Below are 10000 nucleotides of genomic sequence, written 5' to 3'. Positions count from 1 at the left end.
ACGGCCCATAGGACAGGAGACTGAACGGCCCACAGGGTAGGAGCCAGAACGGCCCGTAGGACAGGAGCCAGAACGGCCCATAGGACAGGAGCCAGAACGGTCCATAGGGCAGGAGCCAGAACGGCCCGTAGGACAGGAGCCAGAACGGCCCATAGGACAGGAGCCTGAACAGCCCACAGGACAGGAGCCAGAACAGCCCACAGGGTAGGAGCCAGAACGGTCCATAGGGCAGGAGCCAGAACAGCCCACAGGGTAGGAGCCTATCTCCGGATTAGGTAGTGTGAGGCAGCTAGATGTTCATCCCTGGACAGGACGTCTATCGCGGCATCATCCAGATGTGTTGGTCATTACTGAGACGTGGTTCAGGAAGAGTGATTTGAATACTGATGTTAACCTTTCTGGTTATAACCTTTTTCGGCAAGACAGATCTTCCAAAGGTGGTGGAGTGGCAATCGTTACCAAAGATCACCTTCAGTTCTCAGTTGTCTCCACCAAGTCTGTCCCCAAACAATTTGATTTGCTGGTTTTAAAAGCATTACACTTTCAAATAGCTCTTTGTTGACTGTTTCTGGGTGTTATCGTCCTCCATCAGCACCGGCCTGTACCCTACCTGCCCTAAGCCCCTTACACTAAGTCTGAATCTGTCCTGCTAGGGGGCAGGGAACATCTGGGTGACCTAAACTGGGACATGCTTAAACCACCTGACCAAGTCCTAAAGCACTGGGACTCCCTAAATCGTTCTCAGATTATCCTACAAGGTCTGACTCCAACCACTCAGAAAAGGCTACTCTCCTCAGTGTCATCCTCACAGTAATCCTGACTGGTATCAGTCTGGTGTTTTCTGCAACGACCTTAGTGATCATTGTTTTACAGTCTGTGTTCGTAATGGCTACTCAGTGAAACGACCTGTCCTAATTTGTCACAGACGCTTGGTTTAAAAATGTTTAATGAGCAAGCCTTCCTTCATGACCTGGCCTCTGTAAAATGGTATAGAATCAGCTTGATCCCCCTCTGTCGAAGACACATGGACCTTCCCCCTCTGCCGAAGACACATGGACCTTCTCCCTCTGTCGAAGACACACGGACCTTCCCCCTCTGCCGAAGACACATGGACCTTCTCCCTCTGTCGAAGACACATGGACCTTCCCCCTCTGTCGAAGACACATGGACCTTCTCCCTCTGTCGAAGACACATGGACCCTCTGTCGAAGACACATGGACCTTCCCCCTCTGTCGAAGACACATGGACCTTCTCCCTCTGTCGAAGACATATGGACCTTCTCCCTCTGTCGAAGACACATGGACCTTCTCCCTCTGTCGAAGACACATGGACCTTCTCCACATGGACCTTCTCCCTCTGTCGAAGACACATGGACCTTCTCCACATGGACCTTCTCCCTCTGTCGAAGACACATGGACCTTCTCCCTCTGTCGAAGACACATGGACCTTCTCTTTCGAAATCTTTTCAGGAATTGTTAAACATCTTGTCAGTGGTATTGTTAACAAACACGTCACCATAAAGAAAATGAGAATTAAAAACAGGTTCAGCCCCTGGTTCGACCGTGATCTTGCAGAGTTACTCCACCTCAAGAATTTCATTTGGCGAAAGGCTCGGCACGAGCACACTCAGGCCGACTGGCTCTCATTCAGGCAAATGAGAAATGAGTGCACTCAGGCTATCTGGAATGCCAAAGTTAGTTACTTTAAGGAGCAGGTTTCTCTCTGTGGGTCTAACCCCAAGAAGTTCTGGAAAACGGTTAAAGACCTGGAGAATAAACCCTCCTCCTCACAGCTGCCCATGTCCCTTAATGTTGATGATGTGGTTGTTACTGACAAGAAGCACATGGCTGAGCTCTTTAATCACCACCTCATTAAGTCAGGATTCCTATTTGACTCAGACATGCATCCTCGCCCGTCCAACCTTTTCTTCATCTTCCACCCATTCTAACGCGACTAGGCCCGGACGCTCCCTGCAAGCGGTCACTGAGTCCGAGGGGCTAAAGGAGCTCCTTAAACTTGACCCCCAAAAAAACATCTGGGTCAGATGGTTTAGACCCTTTCTTCTTTAAGGTTGCTGCCCCTATCATCACCAAGCCCTATCTCTGACCTTTTTAACCTCTCTCCTTTCTTCTTTGAGGTTGCTGCCCCCTATCATCACCAAGCCTATCTCTGACCTTTTAACCTGTCTCTCCTCTCTGGGTAGGTTCCCATTGCCCCTATCATCACCAAGCCCTATCTCTGACCTTTTTAACCTGTCTCTCCTCTCTGGGTAGGTTCCCATTGCCCCTATCATCACCAAGCCCTATCTCTGACCTTTTTAACCTGTCTCTCCTCTCTGGGTAGGTTCCCATTGCCCCTATCATCACCAAGCCCTATCTCTGACCTTTTTAACCTGTCTCTCCTCTCTGGGAGGTTCCCATTGCCCCTATCATCACCAAGCCCTATCTCTGACCTTTTTAACCTGTCTCTCCTCTCTGGGGAGGTTCCCATTGCTTGGAAGGCAGCCACAGTGCATCCTGTATTTAAATGGGAGATCAAGCTGATCCTAACTGTTAAAGGACTACTTCTATGTTGACCTGTTTATCAAACGTGTTGGAAAAACTTGTCAATAATCAACTGACTAGCTCTCTTGATGTCTTTAGTATTCTCTCTGGTTTGCAATCTGGTTTCCCGCTCAGGTTATGGATAATATAATAATATAATATAATAAATAATAATAATAATAATAAATAATAATAATAATAATAATATATGATAATATAATAATAATAATAATAATAATAATATAATTATATATTATTATTATATTATATATTTATTATTATTCAGGTTATGGACGTGTCACTACAACCTTAAAGGTCCTCAGTGATGTCACAATCGCCCTTGATTCTAAGCTGCTCTTTTTAATGACTTGTCCAAAGCCTTTGATGCGGTAGAACATTCCATTCCTAGGCCCCACGCTCTTCTCAATTTACATCAACAACATAGCTCAGGCAGGAGGAAGCTCTCTCATCCATTTATATGCAGATGTCTTATACTCAGCCGGCCCCTCACCAGATTTTGTGTTAATCGCTCTATAACAAAGCTTTCTTCGTGTCCAAACAAGCTTTCTCTGCCCTTAACATTGTTCTGAACACCTCCAAAACAAAGATCATGTGGTTTGGTAAGAAGAATGCCCCTCTCCCCACCGGTGTGATTACTACCTCTGAGGGTTTAGAGCTTGAGGTAGTCACCTCACACAAGTACTTGGGAGTATGGCTAGACGGTACACTGTCCTTCTCTCAGCACATATCAAAGCTGCAGGCTAAAGTTAAATCTAGACTTGGTTTCCTCAATGTAAATCGCTCATCTTTCACCCCAGCTGCCAAACTAACCCTGATTCAGATGACCATCCTACCCAGGCTAGATTACAGAGACATAATTTATAGATCGGCAGGTAAGGGTGCTCTCGAGCAGCTAGATGTTCTGTACCATTCGGCCATCAGATGTACCACCCATGCTCCTTATAGGACTCATCACTGCACTCTATACTCCTCTGTAAACTGGTCATCTCTGTATACCCGTCGCAAGACCCACTGGTTGATGTTTATTTATAAAACCCTCTTAGGCCTCACGCCCCCCTATCTGAGATATCTACTGCAGCCCTCATCCTCCATAACACCCGTTCTGCCCGTCTCTACTACAGCCCTCATCCTCCACATAACACCCGTTCTGCCAGTCTCTACTGCAGCCCTCATCCTCCACACACACAACACCCGTTCTGCCAGTCTCTACTGCAGCCCTCATCCTCCACACACACAACACCCGTTCTGCCAGTCTCTACTGCAGCCCTCATCCTCCACATACAACACCCGTTCTGCCAGTCTCTACTGCAGCCCTCATCCTCCACACACACAACACCCGTTCTGCCCGTCTCTACTACAGCCCTCATCCTCCACACACACAACACCCGTTCTGCCAGTCTCTACTGCAGCCCTCATCCTCCACATACAACACCCGTTCTGCCAGTCTCTACTGCAGCCCTCATCCTCCACAACACCCATTCTGCCAGTCTCTACTGCAGCCCTCATCCTCCACACACAACACCCGTTCTGCCAGTCTTTACTGCAGCCCTCATCCTCCACAACACCCGTTCTGCCAGTCTTTACTGCAGCCCTCATCCTCCACATACAACACCCGTTCTGCCAGTCTCTACTGCAGCCCTCATCCTCCACACACACAACACCCGTTCTGCCCGTCTCTACTACAGCCCTCATCCTCCACACACACAACACCCGTTCTGCCAGTCTCTACTGCAGCCCTCATCCTCCACACACACAACACCCGTTCTGCCAGTCTCTACTGCAGCCCTCATCCTCCACACACAACACCCATTCTGCCAGTCTCTACTGCAGCCCTCATCCTCCATAACACCCGTTCTGCCAGTCTCTACTGCAGCCCTCATCCTCCCCACACAACACCCGTTCTGCCAGTCTCTACTGCAGCCCTCATCCTCCACACACAACACCCATTCTGCCAGTCTCTACTACAGCCCTCATCCTCCACACACAACACCAGTTCTGCCAGTCTTTACTACAGCCCTCATCCTCCACATACAACACCCGTTCTGCCAGTCTCTACTGCAGCCCTCATCCTCCATAACACCCGTTCTGCCAGTCTCTACTACAGCCCTCATCCTCCACACACACAACACCCGTTCTGCCAGTCTCTACTACAGCCCTCATCCTCCACACACACAACACCCGTTCTGCCAGTCTCTACTGCAGCCCTCATCCTCCACAAACAACACCCGTTCTGCCAGTCACATTCTGTTAAAGGTCCCCGAAGCACACACATTCCTGGGTCGCTCGTCTTTTCAGTTCGCTGACAGTCGCTGACAGTCTTATACTCAGCTTTGCGTGATGTATTGTTGTCTCGACCTTCTTGCCCTTTGTGCTGCTGGCTGTGCCCAATAATGTTTTACGTTGTTTTGTGCTGCTACCATGTTGTGCTGCTACCATGTTGTGTTGCTTCCATGCTGTGCTGCTACCATGTTGAGGTGCTACCATGTTGTGCTGCTACCATGTTGTTCTGCTACCATGTTGTGCTGCTACCATGTTGTGCTGCTACCATGTTGTGTTGCTGCCATGTTGTGCTGCTACCATGTTGTGCTGGTACCATGTTGTGCTGCTACCATGTTGTGTTGCTTCCATGCTGTGCTGCTACCATGTTGTGTTGCTACCATGTTGTGCTGCTACCATGTTGTGATGCTACCATGTTGTGTTGCTACCATGCTGTTCTGCTACCATGTTGAGGTGCTACCATGTAGTGTTGCTACCATGTATCGTTGCTACCATGTTGTGTTGCTACCATGTTGTGCTGCTACCATGTTGAGGTGCTACCATGTTGAGGTGCTACCATGTTGAGCTGCTACCATGTTGAGCTGCTACCATGTTGAGCTGCTACCATGTAGTGTTGCTACCATGTTGTATTGCTACCATGTTGTGTTTCTACCATGTTGAGCTGCTACCATGTTGTGCTGCTACCATGTTGTGTTGCTTCCATGCTGTGCTGCTACCATGTTGAGGTGCTACCATGTTGTGCTGCTACCATGTTGTGTTGCTACCATGCTGTTCTGCTACCATGTTGAGGTGCTACCATGTTGAGGTGCTACCATGTTGAGCTGCTACCATGTTGAGCTGCTACCATGTTGAGCTGCTACCATGTAGTGTTGCTACCATGTTGTGTTGCTACCATGTTGTGTTTCTACCATGTTGAGCTGCTACCATGTTGTGCTGCTACCATGTTGAGGTGCTACCATGTTGAGCTGCTACCATGTTGAGCTGCTGCCATGTTGTTGTCATGTGTGTTGCTACCATGCTACGTTGTTGTCTTAGGTCTCTCTTTATGTAGTGTTGTGTTGTCTTAGGTCTATCTTTATGTAGTGTTGTCTTAGGTCTCTCTTTATGTAGTGTTGTCTTAGGTCTCTCTTTATGTAGTGTTGTCTTAGGTCTCTCTTTATGTTGTGTTGTCTTAGGTCTCTCTTTATGTAGTGTTGTCTCTCTTTATGTAGTGTTGTGTTGTCTCTCTTTATGTAGTGTTGTGGTGTATTAGGTCTCTCTTTATGTAGTGTTGTGTTGTCTATCTTTATGTAGTGTTGTCTTAGGTCTCTCTTTATGTAGTGTTGTGTTGTCTCTCTTTATGTAGTGTTGTGTTGTCTTAGGTCTCTCTTTATGTAGTGTTGTGTTGTCTTAGGTCTCTCTTTATGTAGTGTTGTCTTAGGTCTCTCTTTATGTAGTGTTGTCTAAGGTCTCTCTTTATGTAGTGTTGTCTTAGGTCTCTCTTTATGTAGTGTTGTCTTAGGTCTCTCTTTATGTAGTGTTGTCTTAGGTCTCTCTTTATGTAGTGTTGTCTTAGGTCTCTCTTTATGTAGTGTTGTCTTAGCTCTCTCTTTATGTAGTGTTGTCTCTCTTTATGTAGTGTTGTGTTGTCTCTCTTTATGTAGTGTTGTGTTGTCTCTCTTTATGTAGTGTTGTCTTACGTCTCTCTTTATGTAGTGTTGTGTTGTCTATCTTTATGTAGTGTTGTGGTGTCTATCTTTATGTAGTGTTGTCTTAGGTCTATCTTTATGTAGTGTTGCCTTAGGTCTCTCTTTATGTAGTGTTGTGTTGTCTATCTTTATGTAGTGTTGTGTTGTCTTAGGTCTCTCTTTATGTAGTGTTGTCTTAGGTCTCTCTTTATGTAGTGTTGTGGTGTCTATCTTTATGTAGTGTTGTGTTGTCTCTCTTTATGTAGTGTTGTGGTGTCTCTCTTTATGTAGTGTTGTGTTGTCTATCTTTATGTAGTGTTGTGTTGTCTATCTTTATGTAGTGTTGTGGTGTCTCTCTTTATGTAGTGTTGCGGTGTATTAGGTCTCTCTTTATGTAGTGTTGTCTTAGTTCTCTCTTTATGTAGTGTTGTCTTAGTTCTCTCTTTATGTAGTGTTGTGTTGTCTCTCTTTATGTAGTGTTGTGTTGTCTTAGGTCTCTCTTTATGTAGTGTTGTTGTCTTAGGTCTCTCTTTATGTAGTGTTGTCTTAGGTCTCTCTTTATTTAGTGTTGTGGTGTCTTAGGTCTCTCTTTATGTAGTGTTGTCTCTCTTTATGTAGTGTTGTCTTAGGTCTCTCTTTATGTAGTGTTGTCTTAGGTCTCTCTTTATTTAGTGTTGTGTTGTCTTAGGTCTCTCTTTATGTAGTGTTGTCTTAGGTCTCTCTTTATTTAGTGTTGTGTTGTCTTAGGTCTCTCTTTATGTAGTGTTGTGTTGTCTCTCTTTATGTAGTGTTGTGTTGTCTCTCTTTATGTAGTGTTGTGGTGTCTTAGGTCTCTCTTTATGTAGTGTTGTGGTGTCTTAGGTCTCTCTTTATGTAGTGTTGTGGTGTCTTAGGTCTCTCTTTATGTAGTGTTGTGGTGTCTTAGGTCTCTCTTTATGTAGTGTTGTGGTGTCTTAGGTCTCTCTTTATGTAGTGTTGTGGTGTCTTAGGTCTCTCTTTATGTAGTGTTGTGGTGTCTTAGGTCTCTCTTTATGTAGTGTTGTGTTGTCTTAGGTCTCTCTTTATGTAGTGTTGTGTTGTCTTAGGTCTCTCTTTATGTAGTGTTGTGTTGTCTCTCTTTATGTAGTGTTGTGTTGTCTCTCTTTATGTAGTGTTGTCTTAGGTCTCTCTTTATGTAGTGTTGTGTTGTCTTAGGTCTCTCTTTATGTAGTGTTGTGTTGTCTTAGGTCTCTCTTTATGTAGTGTTGTGGTGTCTTAGGTCTCTCTTTATGTAGTGTTGTCTTAGGTCTCTCTTTATGTAGTGTTGTGGTGTCTTAGGTCTCTCTTTATGTAGTGTTGTCTTAGGTCTCTCTTTATGTAGTGTTGTCTCTCTTGTTGTGATTGTATTTTGTCCTATATTTTTATTTAATATTTATTTTTAAATTCCAGCCCCCGTCCCCACAGGAGGCCTTTTGCCTTTTGGTAGGCCGTCATTGTAAATAAGAATTTGTTCTTAACTGACTTGCCAAGGTAAATACAATACAAAATAAATAAAATATCCCTAATCCATTGCCTTAATGCTGAGTGCCAAGCAGAGACGCATCAGGTCCCATATTTACAGTCTTTGGTATGACTCAGCCAGGGATCGAACTCCCAACCTTCCCAATCTCAGAGCGGACACTCTGAACCACAAGGCCACCCAGATGGTTTTTAATTGGACATTGTAGTGAGACGATACTGCACAGCAGAGAGGTCAAGGGTCAAACCACTATTTACAGAGTTCACAGGGGTCATCCAGGGATCAGGCATTCATTAATTTACACCATACAGCCGTACACACAGGAAACCTTGAGTCAGACATATAAATAACTTTGCTGTTATAGGTGCTTAATATATTTGGGGGAAACAGAGATTAGGCTGTGGAATGTGCTGCTTAATATATTTAACCCCAGTGATGTGGGGTAAACAGAGATTACGCTGTGGAATGTGCTGCTTGGCAGTAATTATAGTGTCCTGTGTCCAACTGTGATGTCGTGTGATGCTGTGTGATGCTGTGTGATGCTGTGTGCTGTGTGATGTCGTGTGATGCTGTGTGATGTCGTGTGATGCTGTGTGATGCTGTGTGATGCTGCGTGATGTCGTGTGATGTCGTGTGATGCTGTGTGATGTCGTGTGATGCTGTGTGATGTCGTGTGATGCTGTGTGATGCTGTGTGATGCTGCGTGATGTCGTGTGATGTCGTGTGATGTCGTGTGATGCTGTGTGATGTCGTGTGATGTCGTGTGATGTCGTGTGATGCTGTGTGATGTCGTGTGATGTCGTGTGATGCTGTGTGATGTCGTGTGATGTCGTGTGATGCTGTTTGATGTTGTGTGATGCTGTTTGATGTCGTGTGATGCTGTTTGATGTTGTGTGATGCTGTTTGATGTCATGTGATGCTGTTTGATGCTGTGTGATGTTTTGTGATGCTGTGTGATGCTGTGTGATGCTGTTTGATGTCATGTGATGCTGTTTGATGCTGTGTGATGTCGTGTGATGCTGTGTGATGCTGTGTGATGCTGTGTGATGTTGCGTGATGTCGTGTGATGCTGTTTGATGTTGTGTGATGCTGTTTGATGTCATGTGATGCTGTGTGATGCTGTTTGATGTCATGTGATGTCGTGTGATGCTGTTTGATGTTGTGTGATGTCGTGTGATGTCGTGTGATGCTGTGTGATGCTGTGTGATGTCGTGTGATGCTGTGTGATGCTGTGTGATGTTGTGTGATGCTGTGTGATGTCGTGTGATGCTGTGTGATGTCGTGTGATGTCGTGTGATGTTGTGTGATGCTGTGTGATGCTGTGTGATGTCGTGTGATGCTGTGTAATGGCGTGTGATGCCGTGTGATGTTGTGTGATGCTGTGTGATGCTGTGTGATGTCGTGTGATGCTGTGTGATGCTGTGTGATGTCGTGTGATGCTGTGTGATGCTGTGTGATGTCGTGTGATGCTGTGTGATGTCGTGTGATGCTGCGTGATGCTGTGTGATGTCGTGTGATGCTGTGTGATGCTGCGTGATGCCGTGTGATGTCGTGTGCTGTGTGATGTCGTGTGCTGTGTGATGTCGTGTGCTGTGTGCTGTGTGATGCTGTGTGATGTCGTGTGATGCTGCGTGATGCTGTGTGATGCTGCGTGATGCTGTGTGATGCTGTGTGATGTCATATGATGTCGTGTGATGCTGCGTGATGCTGTGTGATGCTGCGTGATGCTGTGTGATGTCGTGTGATGTCGTGTGATGTCGTGTGATGCTGCGTGATGCTGTGTGATGTCGTGTGATGCTGTGTGATGTCGTGTGATGTCGTGTGCTGTGTGCTGTGTGCTGTGTGCTGTGTGATGTCGTGTGATGCTGTGTGATGCTGTGTGATGCTGTGTGAAGTGTTCATCAGGGATGTTGTTCTTCAACATGTAAACATGAACAGGCTCCTCGGGGTAATTGGTGTTCTAACACGCTGCCCAGAATAATCTGTGTCTCAGG

The sequence above is a fragment of the Oncorhynchus gorbuscha genome, unplaced genomic scaffold (genome assembly GCF_021184085.1).
Source record: "Oncorhynchus gorbuscha isolate QuinsamMale2020 ecotype Even-year unplaced genomic scaffold, OgorEven_v1.0 Un_scaffold_660, whole genome shotgun sequence".
In the NCBI taxonomy this organism is placed as follows: domain Eukaryota; kingdom Metazoa; phylum Chordata; class Actinopteri; order Salmoniformes; family Salmonidae; genus Oncorhynchus; species Oncorhynchus gorbuscha.
The sequence above is the reverse complement of the archived record's forward strand: the minus strand, read 5'-3'. Positions refer to the sequence as shown.